This window comes from Pleurodeles waltl, chromosome 8 (genome assembly GCF_031143425.1).
Source record: "Pleurodeles waltl isolate 20211129_DDA chromosome 8, aPleWal1.hap1.20221129, whole genome shotgun sequence".
Taxonomy (NCBI): Eukaryota; Metazoa; Chordata; class Amphibia; order Caudata; family Salamandridae; genus Pleurodeles; species Pleurodeles waltl.
Genome location: NC_090447.1, coordinates 391,821,996 through 391,838,124, shown reverse-complemented (window position 1 = coordinate 391,838,124; position 16,129 = coordinate 391,821,996).

The following is a 16,129-nucleotide window of genomic DNA, read 5'->3' as shown; positions in this document are numbered from 1 at the left end:
TGGTGCAAAACAGCGTTAGCACAGTTTTGCATCAAAAAGTATAAATATGGGCCAAAGTCTTTTTCCATTTGTATAGCAAAATCTTGAAGCATAGGAGTGACACAGTGTCATCCTCGCTAAGCTGTAAAATGACAAAAGCCAATTTACCACTCCAGGCACAGTATTACAGCTTTGAACTGGTCAAATACCATCCAAGCCAACGTAGAATGAGTAAAGCAACCCTTTTGAGGGGTTTAGCTTTGTCCAGACACAAGGGAAGACCCTGTATAAGTCAAAACAAGGCCCTCTCAGGGTTAGAGTGATGCATAAATTATGAAAAAAACAAGAGAGAACTCTGGAAATTTCCCAAATTTAGGTGGAGAGCATCTCCAGTAAGGAGCACTCTGCAACACCATTGACACTCTAAATTTGCTCCCCTCAAATGTCTGCTTATCTAGCAAAGTTTTTAAGCATAGGATCAGTATTGTGCTATCCACGCAGAGCTAGATAGAGACAAAGGGCCAGATGTATCAAAGATGTGGTTTGCATCTCTTAAATAGTGAATTTTAAGAAATGGCTATTTCAGAAATGCAAAATGGGATGTGTGAATTTTGCGATTCAGTAAAAGCGATTTCTTAGAATTCGCAAGTGCTATCACCGATTTGCACATAAAGAATTGGATGAACTGTGCAAACCTGTCCTTATAATTATAATTGAGAATTACAGCCTGCGTACAGATTGTATAAATTGTTATACTGTTATTGTGTATTTGTATAACCCTGGCCTGAGCACGTTTTGTGCATAAAAATTGTTTCTTTAATTTCTTTTATTAAAACACTGTTTTTGGAGAACTGTTTTTGCGTTCACATTGATGAGTAACTATCATACTAGAGATCACTGTTCCTTTAGAAAAGTGCAGATTTACACAGGTCCTATGGATTCTGGAGTCACTATTGTGTTATGAAACATGGTTGGGTACGTGGGATGTTTACACTGTGGTGTTGGGACCTATCTGCAAGCTGCTAAGTGAGCATAGATGATGGCCTAAAAGTACAGTGGGGCAGATTTAAGGAACGTGGTCCTGGACTTGGTGCAGTGCCACTTTCCTTGAGCCAATTAGCACCCCCTACTGCCACCATGTTTGAGCCATATTTAAAATATGGCGCACCATGGGGCAGGGTAGGGGGGCAATAGTGTAATTTTTTGTGATGCTATTTATGTACTCTGTAGGAGTAGCACCAACATTTTGCTGCTGCTCCTGCAGGGGTCCATTATAGATAATAGTACACCCCCTCTTAACGCCTGCCCTGAGCAGGTGTTAAAAGTGCTGAACAAAATTGCACAAGAATATCTCTTAGATTTCCTTGCACCATTTTTTTGCACCCCTCCAATGGGGAATGCACCCCTTACATACATTATGCCTGGCACATTGATAATGTGGCACAAGGGTTTACAAAAGGGCGTAATGCATATATTGCACCACTTTGCAAATATGGTGTGGGGAAAATGCCCATTTGGTGCCACAAAAATGATGCTATGGCAGCGCTAAGGTGACACTAGCGTCTCCTAAATATGCCCCATTTGTCTTTTGCCTTTGTGTGCCTTCTTTAAAATGTGGAAGTATCCAATGTGTCCTTGGTGCTGTTGTGAATGGTGGATCTAGACACATATTATATAAATTCCCTTGAAATGTATGAAACAACATTTTTTCTTTAAGTGATTTAAATATGCAATTGTTTTTTGTAGGAGGGAAGTTGTATAGTGGCATTTTTGTTGCCCCAAAATGTTGTTATGCTTGAGGTGTGTCACTACCCACTTGTAAGACTGTCACTCAATAAGGTAGTTATTGTTGTGCCACAGCAGTAAACTACCTTTTTTGTAAACAAAGTAAAAGCTTTGCTGTTACATGTCCAATCCTTTATGATCTATGCAAACAGAATGATATATTTTGTGCACATTACCTGAGCTTGTAAAATGTGAAACTTAAGAATTAGTTGCATTGTCTGGAGACTGATTTTGATGATAATGGTGTAACCTGATGGATAGTGCTTATGTCTAAGCTGTGAACCTGTAATAATTCTAAAAACTAATTTATAACACAGTTACAATTCCAAGCTCAATGTTTTCTTGGAATAAGGTCTGGTGACTTAAGCCTTATATTGCATGAAATATTTAAGGTTAGAGATGGCGTTGTTGTCAGAGCAGAGGTATGAGCATATAAAACCATCTCAAACTGAAGGAGTGGGAGCACACTTCCTTACACCCCAGCACTCAACATGACCCAATGCATCATGGTAAAAGCAGTGAATGTTAACACTTGCTTCAGTAGCAGTCTTTACTTTTTCAGCCTTATTGGTGAAGCCTGTGCTGTGGATGTCTACATATGTGTTTCTGGATTCCTTCTTTCATAATTGGAGGACAACACGTCGTTTTTGGGGTGCTGGAAATACTGCCTAAGTTCTTCTCAGGTCTCTGTACCACTCGCTGGGTGCAGCTGCATCAAAACAAGCTAGTCAGCTCAGTAGCTTGAGGCAGAGTGCTGGGACGTGAGGCAGTGTGCTCCCAACCCCCCACGTCTATATAAAATCTTTGCAACATGATAGATAATGTTGGTATCACAGGTCATACTTGTAAGATGTGTATAACCTAAGCAATGGTGTGCCAGACAAAATGATTAAATGTGCAACAAACATACAAATGATTGATGCTAAATACTTGAACAGATATTCCTCTTACTGTGTTGCAAGCATGTAACTGTGTGAGAATATCACAGCCCCAATCCCCCTGGAATTACTGTACGATGTGTGAACTAGAATTCTAGGACCTGTACTACAGCATCTGTAGTTAGGGGATTAATTTAATAAGAGTCTAAGGGTCTGATTTAGAAATTGGCAGATGGTTTACAATGTCACAATGATGCCAGATATACCATCCTTCAAAATCTAAATCCCATTATATTCTATGGGATTTAGATTTTGGCGGACGGGATATCCGTCACAGTTCTGATGGAGTAAACTGTCCACCAATATCTAAATCACGCCCTAAGTGTTTCTGTGGGACTGCAACATGCAAAACAAGTGCTTATATTTGCCAGATTAAGCTTTTCTATGTTCTGGAGTCAAGTATTTTCTATACATATTATTATTATGAGAGTTTTATAGAGTGCATAGCTACCCAAAAAAGGGTTTCCCTATTTTAAGCCCCTCATAGTACATCCAGCAAAACTAATATTGCCACAGAATTCAGAACAGCCAGGTCTTTAACAGCTTAGAAACACTGAAAGAGAATGACAAGGTCTCATAGGAGGTGGTAGTGATTTCCACAACCCAGGACAAAGGTATGAGAAGGCCCGCCCCCCCCCCCCCCTTGATGGGTTCTCCTCACTCTGAGGACTGAGAAAAGATTGGAATTGCTGGAGTGAAGAGGATGGTTTTGTTTGGTTTGTGGGGTGACACCAAAGAAGTGAGATAATGTGGTCCAGTGTTTGACAAATTTTTGCATTTATCAAAGGGCTCGCTAAAGCAATTTATGACCTCTGACAGGTATTGATTCCATGACTATGCTGCAATAAGTTTCATCTTCATAAACAAGCATTCTGGATTGTTTAACAATATTCTCCAGCATTTGATTTGGTTATGAACACTTTACTAGCTTCCCTCTCTTATTTTTCTCAGGCATTTCGCTGTACTTCAGTGCTTAAATTGAACTGGTGCTTCTGATGCTTGGCATAGGCACTAAGGTGATTTATATCTAGGTGTTAAATATACTCAATCAGAATGGAGTATACAAACTACCAAAATAATGATCTGCCCCAAAATTTATAAGCAGGTGAACCTTAGGTTTCATCACAGCAGAGTCTAATCCATCACTGCTGTGATTAAACGCTCCGTGATCCAGCATAGTAAGAGCCATTGGAGGCAGACCTCTAATTCTATTCACCCAATTTAAATAGGCAGAATAAATGGCCACTTTATTTTTTATTTACAAAAAACATTTCATTTTTCTTTTTAAAACTAAAATCCCCCATCAGGGCTGAAAATAAATCAGTTTGGTGGAAAGATCAGTCAGGCAAAACCGTGCACCAAACTTCAAAAATCATTTACAAGAACTGTTGCAATGGCAATGCCTGCCAATTCTTTAAGAAATGATCCCCGCTTGAGGGTCATTACTCTATGTGCCAGGCGGCACCTTCATCAGGGCAATAGAGTAACAAACGGAAAATTTAAGCACTGCTCTACTCCCAACATCCATGTTTGGAGATTAGTTTGCTTGTAAATTCAATATATCTTTGGAAAATAAGGTATTTCATGCTCCTTTCCTGGTTTGTTTTTATAGCTCAGTTCAAGAGTATTTATTCATTTTACTCACATTTGGACGGATGGCACCAAGTCTAAGAGGCATATTTAAGAGCCCCTAGCGCCACCAGAGCATCACTTTTAGTGATGCTCTAGTGGCGCTATGCCCTGAACCGTATTTACAAGGTGGCTTTAAGCCACTTTTTGTGGCTTAGTGCCACCTTGTAAATACAGCACCTTCACATGCAGCACTTTGCGTGGAAGGGGTGTGCAATGGGTGTTGGTGTGGACGTGCCACACCAACAGCCATTGCATTTTGATGCTGCCCCAGATTTACGAGTTTTAGAAACCCTGAGGCAGTGCTAAAATCTAACACCACCCCAGGGATGGCGTTAGAGTGGCATAACGAGGAGAAATGCTTTCATTTCTCCTCATGTTTTGCTCTTTATATGTGTGCTGCATTTTGCAGCACAGATGGAAGGAAGAAATTGAGGTTGAAGATTATTTTTGCTCGAGGAAGGTGTCCCTTCGTGCACAAAAACAATCTACCCCTCAACGCAGCCATCCTTGCACTATGGGGCACCCTGCACCCCGTCTCTGCCAGCCTTTCTCATGGCAGGGTTACCACCATGAAACAGATATCGGTGAAGGGGGTCTTAATACCCATGTTGGTGCTGCTTGCAATGCAGCCCTGGTGGATTAGAACCACCAGCACCGCCAGACTTCCCTTTCCAATGATACCGTTTCCAAGCGTATCTCTGCTCTACGATCACCAAAGGAGGGCATTCCCCAAGCAGCGATCCACTCCAGTAGACACCATGGATTTATATTAGTTGCAGGGAGTGGCCCCTTAGGCAAAGGCCACTCCCTAGAAATGAGGATACATTTTGGCCTTTTCCCCACTGGGGGCATTTCCTTATTTTTAGGCCAACCTACTCTCGGGGGGACAGAAAACCACTAGATACCTGACGTTTTTATAAGTATACGTTGGGGAGTGGCCCTTTGGGGAAGGGTCACTCCGCATTATGGGGACATTATTTTGGCCAGTTTCTGGCCCTCTGGGAGCAAAACTCACTAGACACCAGGTTTTTTTTAAGAAAACAAATTGGGGAGCGGTCCCTTTCTCAAGCATCGCTCCCCTTTATGGGGGCATGATTATGGCCATTTTCATTCATAGACCAATCTGCCCCTGAGTTGAGCAGAAAACCACCAGACACCAAAGATTACTTTTTTTTTTATTTATAGGGGGTGGGGGCTGCCCAGCATGGTTATGTCCATTCCCACATCCCTTCCAAAAAAAAGAGAAACAGCCTTTCTGCCCCTCACATGGGCAGATGGGGACAATCACCCCCTCCCAGGAGGGCAGAAAGTCCAGTGGACATCAGTGGGCTTTGTCTTTTGATTTATAGGGTGGGGGTTCCCCAGCATGGGCTTGGCCATGCCCCCACACTCCCCCAAAAAGGGAATCAGTCCTTCTGCCCCACCAGGTGGCAGATGAGAACAATTACCCCACCTGCCCTACCCCTGGGGGGGCAGAAATCCCAGTAGACACCAGGGAATACTTATTGATTTGTTGGGGTGGGCTGCAAACACATGGGCATGACCATGCCCCCACAATCCTCCAAAAAAAGGAAACAGTCTTTCTGCCTCTCTCGTGGGACAGATGGTGTAATTACCCAACCTGCAGCCCCAGGGGGGCAGAAAGCCCACCAGACACCAGGGATTAATTTTATTTTGTTGTCTGATTTGTAGGGTGGGGGCTGCCCAGTATGGAACTGACTATGTTGCCTCACTTCCCAAAAAGGGAAACAGTCTTCCTGCCACCTGGGGAGCATTTGGGGCAATTACCACTATCAGCCCCCTTGAATCAGAGCAGAAAGTCAACTAGACACTAGGGAATACTTATTTCATGGGGTTGGGTTGCCCAACATCGGCATGACAATGCCTCCACTCCCATAAAAATGGGGAAACAGTCTTTTTGCCCCACCAGTGGGACAGATACGCCAATTAGTCCTATACCCCGGGCAGGAGCCCACTAGACACCAGGGATTACTTTTTGATTTTTTACTTGTAGGGATATGAGCATGACCACTTCACCACCCCCTATAAAAAGAAAAAAATATTCTCCCCACCCGGTGGGCAGATAGTACCCATATTACCCCCTCCAGGGGGCAGAGAGCCCACTAGACACCAGGGATTACCTTTTTTTTGTTTGTAGGCGTAGGAGCTGCCCAGCATGGGCATGGCCATGCCCCCACACCCTCAAAATGGGGATAACAGTCTTTCTGCTCCCCTGAAGACGAAAGCACCTCATTCCAATAGCAAGCAAGAGAATATTTCTTTTGGTTGTTGTTTTTACAAATGGTCCAGGAGAGTCTGTCTAACTTCTAGTATCATCCAGAACCGCTACACTTTTTGGGCTTGGGTAGGCTGTCAACTAAAAAAAACTACCAGACCCATACAGCTCTAAAAACTGGACATCTGGTGGGAGTCCAGGGTGGTGTGCTTCGCATGCATCCCACAACATTTTGTAATCCACAATGCCCTGTAATCCTCAAATGATGACTAAACTTTGGGACTCTGCAGGAATCCACAAAATTCCTACCACCCAGTATTGCCACACTTGTGTGTTTAAAAATGTTGTGTCACTTGGGCGGTTGGGCCTAGTGCAAGTGACAGAAACTGAGTCAAATGAGGACAATAAAGTCCCAACACAAGGGCTCCCATTGTCCTTGGCTTGACCTGTTTCTGTCACTGGCAGTAGGCTCAATCACACAAGCGTGTGATTTCAGGTAAAGTTTGAGGATTGCAGGGCATCATGGGGAAACAAAAACTCATGGGATCCATGAAAGTCACCCCATTCTAGATTCCCCTAAGTGTCCCGTTTTAAAAAATGAACACGTGTGCTAGGCTTTCCCAGGTGCCAGCAGCAATAGGTCCCAAAACCACAGCTACTCACTTTGCAGAACATGAGTCAGTTTGTATGGAGAAATTTGATGCATCCATGTTATGTTTTAGATAATTTCCTGTTGTGGGCACTAGGCCTTCCCACCCACGTGAAGTATCATTTTTATCAGAAAACTTAGGAGAATACTGGGTGGAAGGAAGTTTGTAGCTCCCTGTCAGTTCAAGAACATTGCTTCACAGAAATGTGAGGGAAATAGTTTTTTAGTCATAGTTTAAGGTTTGCAAAGAATTCTAGGTAAACCAACCTAGTGAGAGCCCCACACGTCACCCCATCCTTGATGAAACGAGGTGTCTAGTTTTCATAAATGTACAGGTTAGCTAGATTTCTCTAGGTTATGTATACAAAATTAATCTCAACAAGGTAGTAATAGCAATAATATTGCACCTCCTAGTATAGTCCAATAAGTATTTAACTCACGTTTGGTGCACAAGTGGTCAACTTATCCTACTACCTAAAGGAAAATAGTGTTGAGTAAAAAAATAATTTTATACACAATATGCAGAAGTACAACTGAGACCACAGCACTCATGAATATCCATAGTTATACAATGTGACAGTATAAGCTGGTGTAGAAGGTCCAAAATGTATATTACAGTAGTCTTCTTGATGTTCAAAAAAGATGATTGATTTTGTTCGGTAAGACACAGCCAACACCTGTTTTGTCACACAATTACTTTTTCAAGGCTAGATAATGGACGAGAATCTGAAAAGTCCCTCTAGATAGTAGTGTAACACACTACTGACTGGAACTCTGAAACTTTGACAAATTTACTACGGGGACACAGGACTTACCATGGCCCTCTGACCTCTTACATGCTTGACGACTACTTGCCCAACTCACGGAGGACACATTCTTCATAACTCGCAGCACCATCATTTACTACCAGCACAACGGTTTTCTATTCTTATCTGATTGGATAACAGAGTGTGTTACACTACTTATACTGTATAACTATTGATATTCATCAGTGCTGTGGTCTCGGTTGTACTTATAGATTTCTCTAGGTGCCAACTGAGCTGTCGCCCACAAAGCACAGCTACCCACTATGCAAAAACAGCTCTGTTTTGTTTGGAACAAATTGACATATCCATGTTGAGTTTTGGGCCATTTCTTGTCACAGCCACTAGGCCTACCAACACAAGTGAAGTACCATTTTTATCAGAATACTTAGGGGAATGCTGGGTGGAAGAATGTTTGAGGGCCGTCGCAGATTTCCAGAACTTTCCATCACAGAAATTTGAGGAAAATTTGTTTTTTTAGTCAAAGTTTGAGGTTTGCAAGGGATTCTGTGTAACAGAACCTGGTGAGTGCCATGCAAGTCACCCCATTCAGGATTTTTCTGGGTACATAGTTTCCAATATTCTACCAATTTGGTAGGTTTCCTAGATACCGGTTGACCTGCAAAAAATGACTCAGTTTTCAGTGGAAAAACGTGATGTTGCATTTTGGGCCATTTCCTGTTACAGTCACTAGACAAGTGAGGTACCATTTTTATTGAGAGACTTAGAGAAGCACGGAATAGTAGAACAAGTGTTATTACCAATTGTATTTTTTTTCACTATAAATAGTGAAAAAAAGTATCAAGGAAAACTGTGTATTTCTGAAATGAGCACAGCATGTGGAGTTTAGAAGCAAAGGTTATTTGCACATCTCTGAAATTGTGGATACCCATACTAGCATGTGCTTTAGAGGGCATTTCTTACACATTTTCCTAGATTTGGGCACCCAAAATATCCTTCATATATTATAGTTATCTATGCTCAGGCCTTGAACAGGAAAAGTTATGCCTGGTAACTTGGAAATTGGGATTCACATGTTTCTCTTAAGGAGGGCTTTAGTACGGGGCTGTGCTAAAGTGACAAGGTACTGGGAGATATTTATAATAAGCTAGAGTTGGTGACAGGTAAACATTTGCATGTCCACCATTGCTTCCAAAATTGCTTCATTATTGGAAAAAGATGGCTTTCTGGGTGTTGGGAGTAGCTAATAAAATGTTTAGTAGTGAATGGCAATCTACTATATAGCACAAAAAAGTTGAAGAATAGATTACAGAAATGACAATATTATCTGTTATGAGAAGGTTTGGTTCTCCAACATTAATCGATTGTTGGTGAAGAAATGAGGTACTGAGTATTGAGTAAGAGTAATGACTTTCTCTGTAACAGCAGCATTGTGAAAAATTATATCAAACCCCAAAACCTTGTCATCAAACAAAGCAACATTCTAGAGTGCCTATTGTTGTTGATTCGTGGAGATGCAGGGCTGGTTAAAGAGAACTGTTCTTTTGTTAAAATGGATGACCCCTATGAAGCCATGCTGGAAGAAAGTGGGACCTGAGAATAGAACATTGATTCCAATACTACTAAAAATAGATTAATCGAATGAAAAACATGATATGTGTTTAAATATACTACCAGCCAAGTCAGTCTAAATAAAAATAAATAGGATTGATCACCACAAGTTTGTCTTGTTTTTTTGTTGTTGCAATTTTGCAAACTCACAAAGGTAATAATTACACAAGTTATCCTAAATGAAATTGACATCAACTCCACACAGGCAAGCGTAAAAGAAATTTCTGTACATTTACTGGTATGTCCGTTATGAAGTACTACCAATTTGAACTCTGTTTCGTGTAACTCATCTATCTTAACCATGTGTTTAAGCCAACTGTATTTTGACCCGTGTCAAATTCACACAATTAGCTATTCTAGCAAGATATGAAAGAAGAGACATGACAGACTTTTCCTCAAGCTGAAAGGATAACAGTGAGAAAATAAGTAGAGGACCTCATTAAAAGGAGTCTTTTTAACCCCTTCATTGCTAGGGTCTTTCCCCCAGTGCTGAACCCTTTTTTAAAATCTATTTGGAGTACTTCACACTTAGGCCTCCATTACTTTTTGTGCACATAAGCTATTCACGCCAAATTTGTGTCCTTTTTTCACAACATCCTGGGGATTCAAAAGGTGCCTGGGGTTTGTGGATTTCCCTGGAGGGAACTGCGAAAATAGGCAAAATCTAGCAAAAATGTGAGTTTTTTTAGAAAAGGAGGGAAAACGTGCTCCAGATAAAAGTGTCTGTTTTTTCCATAAAATTGGCATTCACTAAAGGTTTTTCTTTACTAAAGTCACACTTAGTTTTCAGGAGCATGTAGAGCTGAGTCAAAAACCAAGTGGCATATTTACAAGAAACTGTCTCATAAGTGCTAATGTGCCAGTTTTCCTGCATCGCCTCTGCCCCACCTAACGACACCATAGGTGTGCCTTATTTACAGTATGCCGCGCCATGGCACACATTAGGCCAATAGCATCACATTTCTTGATGCTAATGTGAAGTTTTGCTCCACCACCATCAAAAATGTTGACGCTGGAGCAGAAAAGTGAAAGGAGGCCCATTGATTAAAATGGGTGCGTCAGTTTAACACCTGCTTTGAGCAGGCGTTATGAATGATGCCAAAAATCTCACAGTGAAATCTTGTAGATTTTACTGCACCATTTTTGTGGGTTTCCTAATGCTGGTACGCCCCCTTTCATACATTATGTCTGATGCAGGAATAATGTGGTGCAAGTTGTCGCAAAATGGCGCAATGCACGCATTGCACTACATTGTAAACATGGAGCTCCAAAATTGCCTCCTTGAGCTACATTAGCATAAAAAATGACTCTACTGTGATGCAAGGAGGCTCTAGGGTCTTGTCTATCTGGTGCCAAATGTTATACCACAGTTTTAGCATTTTTCTAAGAGGTAGCCCATTTTCCCTCTTCTTTGTGCTCTCAACCTACTTCCAGTTAGTGGTGGAAACCAGTGTGAAACCCCTAGGTGATCCAAAAAAGCTATAGATTTCTGAAACTAAGACAAAATCCTGAATCTAGCAGGGGGTTGTATGTGTAGATCCCTCAAGGTATTCCCAATTAAAATAAAAGTTGAAAAAATAAATATTGAATATGAGTAGGAAAAAACTGATATATATGACATTTTCATCTGTAGCTTTTTGTCACAATGGCAGATTGACAAAAGCAATATGCCATTACGTCCTCTAAACCCTTCTGGTTGTGGGGACATAAAGGATTTGTGGCTTCTTCAGTACCCCAAGGTAACCAGAGAAAACAAATGAGCTGCCCTGTACACTGGTTTTTCTATAAGTACCAAGTTTATAATTATTAAAGGGAAATGGGAAGAGTGAAAAATGGGTATCAAGGAAATCTATGTATTTCTCAAATTGGCACAAGATATAAAGTTTAGGAGCAGTAGTTATTTCTACATTTCTGAATTTGTGGGTACCTGCACTGCGTATGATTTGGAGGGTATTTTGTCAAAATGTCATCTTTCTTCTGTAATTGTAATAACAAATGTTTTCTATTCTATGCTCCCACTGGTCTCCAGATAAAAATGGTATCTCAATTGTGTGGGTAGGTCTAGTGCTTGAAACAGGAAATGGCCCAAAAAGCTACAGGGTGCGGCACATTTTTCCAAAGTAGGTAGCTCTAGGTTTTGGACCCTAACTCGGCTGGAACCTTGGGAAATCTAGCCAACCTGTACATTTTTTAAAACTAAATACCTAGGGTAATCCAGGGTGGGCTGACTTGTGAGGCTCTCACAACATTTCTTTACCCAGAATCTCCTGCAAATCTCAAACCTTGACTAAAAACACATTTTCCCCACATTTCTGTGAGGGAAAGTTATGAAATCTGTGGGGAACCACAAATTTCCTTTCACCCACCATTCCCCCTAGTCTCCTGAGAAAAATGGTACCTCACTTGTGTGGGTAGGCCTAGTGCCCGCAGTAGGTAACAGCCAAAAATGCAACATGGACACAGCACATTTTTCCAGCACAAACTGACACTGTTTTTAGATGTGGGTAGCTAGCTCAGCTGGCACCTTGGGAAATCTACCCAACCTGACATTTTTGAAAGCTAAACTCCTAGGAGATGCCAAAGTGGGCTGACTTGAATGGTTCTCATCCCCATTTTTCACGCAGAATCCCTGGCAAACCTAAAACTTTGACTAAAAAAATCACATTTTCCTCACATTTCTGTGATGGAAAGTTCTGGTATCTGTGGGAAGCCACAAACTTCCCTCCACCCGGCACTCCCCCAAGTCTCTAGATAAAAATGGTACCTCACTTGTGAGGGTAGACGGAGTGCCAGTAACAGGAAATGGCCCAAAATGCAACATGGGCCCAGCACATTTTTGCAACGAAAACCGACCCTCTTTTTCTAATGTGGGTAGCTCTAGATTATGGACCCTAGCTCAGCCAGTACCTACCAAAACATAGGCAACCTGTATATTTTTGAAAACTAGACACCTAGAGTAATTCAGGATGGCATGACTTGCATGAATACCATTATTTGTTTTACCCACAATGCCCTGAAAAGCTCCAGCTTTGCCTGAATTCACACACTTTCCCTACATTTGTGTGATTGAAATTTCTGGAATATGCAGGAATCTACAAAATTCCTCCCATCAAGCATCTTCAATCAGATGCCAATGTTTAGAAAAAAGTTACTTATGTTGTCCTATACAATAGTCATTTGATTGCTGTAATCGTATCCTATTGATGATGTTTGTTTCTCGCTTCTGGTATCTCTTCCCCATGGACACAGAAAGAAAATTGTGGGGCATATTTAAGAGCCCCTAGCACCATTCTACCCCACATTAGCGCCTATTTTTATACCATTGTGGCGTTAGAAGGCCAAAAATTTGGCACCATATTTACAAAGTTGCGCAATGCATGCATTGCACCTCTTTGTAACCCTTTGCACTACATTATGCATGCACCAGGAATATTGTATGCAAAGGGGGCATTCCCCTGTTGGGGGGGGCAAGAAAAGTGGTGCATTGTGCATTGTGTGCAACACCACTTTTCTTAAATATGCCCTTGCATTTTAAGGCATGGCTTCAAGCAGTTTGCGTAGATTTTTCAAATTATTTGATTTCAAATGGAAACTCTGACCTAACCATAAATATAAACTCATCAATATTGACTCTGAAATATATATATGTATATATATATATATATATATATATATATATATATATGTTAGACTTTTCATCCTTGGCGTGGTCTCCTTTAACTTTTTGTCTCTGTTTCCCAGGTTGCTGATGTGTGCTGCAAAAGTGAAAATGCTCCTATACAAAATGTGTATGTAATTGGTTCATCCATGATTGCCATATTTGATTTACTGGTAAGTCCCTAGTACAGTGCACTAGAGGTGCCCAGGGCCTGTAAATCAAATGCTACTAGTGGGCCTGCAACACTGGTTTTACCACCCACATTAGTAGCTCTGTAAACATGGTTCAGACCTGCCACTGCAGTGTCTGTGTGTGCAGTTTTGAACTGTAAATTCGACTTGACAAGTGTGCCCACTTGCCAGGCCTAAACCTTCCCTTTTCTTACATGTAAGATCCCCCTAGGGTAGGCTCTAGGTAGCCCTAAAGGCAGGGGTCAGTGTATGGTTAAGGTAGGACATATAGGGGGTTATTCTAACTTTGGAGGAGTGTTAATCCGTCCCAAAAGTGACGGTAAAGTGACGGATATACCACCAGCCGTATTACGAGTTCCATAGGATATAATGGACTCGTAATACGGCTGGTGGTAAATCCGTCACTTTTCCGTCACTTTTGGGACGGATTAACACCTCCTCCAAAGTTAGAATAACCCCCATAGTAATGTATTTTTTATGTCCTGAGTGAAACATTGTGAAATTCATCTTTCACTGTTGCAAGGCCTGCCCCTCATAGGTTAACATGGAGGCTACCTTTAAATATGATTAAGGTGTAGATTCCCTTTAGGAGTGGATAGACATAAAGAGTTTGGAGTCTCTGAGCTCACAATTTAAAAATACATCTTTTAGTAAAGTTGGTTTTAAGATTGTGTGTTTGAAAATGCCACTTTTAGAAAGTGAGCATTTTCTTGCTTAAACGATTTCTGTGACTCTGCCTCTTGGTGGATTCCCTGTCTGGGTCAGTTTGACGGTTGGGCTGTTTGCACCTCTCTCTAGACAGTGACACAAAGGGAGCTGGGGTGTAGCTTGCATATCCTGATGAGCCATCTGTGCTAGGAGGGAGGTCAGGACTGGTCACTCACACCTGAAAGGGCTGTGCCTGTCCTCACACAATGCAGTTTCCAACCCCCTGGTGTGTGTCTGGGGCTTGGCCTGGGCAAGACAGCATTTCACAAACGAGAGAGACTTTTCTTTGAAATAAGCCTACTTCAATGGGCAAAATGGGTATAAGAAGGGCACCCACAACCACAGACTTTAGAACACTGGAAACCAAGAGAGACCTCTGCCTGGAGAAGAGCTGAAGAGCTGAGAATGAAGAGCTGCCCTGCCTGTAAATGTGCTTTGTGGAGCTATCCTGCAGTTGTGGCTTCTGCCTGTGCTAGAGGACAAAGACTGGACTTTGTGTGCCTTCCTTCTTGTGAAGAAGTCTCCAAGGGATTGAATTAGAGCTTGCTTCCTGTTGTTGAAGTCCCAGGGACAGCAAAGACGTCCCTCTGCCAGCACCTGGAGCATCTGCTGAGACTCCTACCCTGTCAAGTGGTGCCCATCCTGTTCCTGGGACCCTGAAAGGAGAAGCTGGCAGGACAAGACTGAGAAATCCACGCAGAGACCGCCGTGCGGGTAAAAGATCGATGTAACTCAGAACCGCGGCTGCAAAATCGATGTGCCGCTGGCTTCATGGCTGAAAATCAACACTCACCGGCTGGAAGAGGAATGCACATGGCTGGAGAAATGACGTGCAGCATTGCTGACGGAGACTGGTGAGATCGCAACCCGTGCTGCGTGGCTTTCGGATCATCGTGCACCAGGATTTCCATCGCAAACATCGCTGGGTATGTAAAAACGACACAAGGCCTGCCCGTTGCCAAAAGTGCAGTTCGAATCGGCGCATCACTCTCCTGCAGTTAGAAGAAACAACGCACGCTGACTCGACTGAAGGAGAAACGACGCACAGTCTTGCTCATGAGTGATATCAATGCATCACAAGCCCTTTTTGACGCACACTCGCCAGTGCAGGATTATTTTTGACGCATCCAGGTACATTTCCATGCTAACAGCATTAGTGTTGTGTTTAAAATTACATGAAGCCTCTTTTTGTTTTTGAATTGATAACTTGACTTGTGTATTGTGGATTTTTGTTGTTTTGATCTTATTTTGTTTAGATAAATATTTTCTACTTTTCTAAACCTTTGGTGTGTCATTTTGTAGAGTTTTCATTAAGTTACTGTGAGTGTTGGTACAAATACTTTACAACTACCACTCTGAAGTTAAGCCTCCTGCTTGTGCCAAGCTACCAAGGCGGTGAGTGGGGGTTAGCTTAGGGTGATTCTCTTTTACCCTGACAAGAGTGAGGTTCCTTGCTTGGACAAGGGGTAACCTGACTGCCAACCAAAGACCCCATTTCTAACAATATATATATGTATATATATATATATATATATATATATATATATATATATATATATATATATATATATTCTGGAGTAGTGGTTATCAAAAAGTAGTATTTCCTATTTTGCACCCCACAGGAATCTATTTCCTTCTCTACCAAAAATGTCTGAATGGAGTGAAATCACACTTGGCATGGAACTGTACCTTTACGCAGGAGTATACATTTGCTTTATGTGGTGTAGTTTACTAAGCAGTGTTAAAAAAACTAGGGTAACAAGCATGTTGGGTGGGCTAGAAATGGTTCAAAGTTTTCATATCTGGAACATTAGTCCTCAAATGTGCCCCTGGTGACAGTTGGAGGATCGAAATTTAAATAAATAATGACATTTGAGTGGAATAGAAAGCTTTTTCCACAGTGCCCATTTTGGGTCCCCAAAACTCTGATCCAGGTGCTAAAACCCACAGGCTGGCCTTATGGGAAACTTTGACCCAG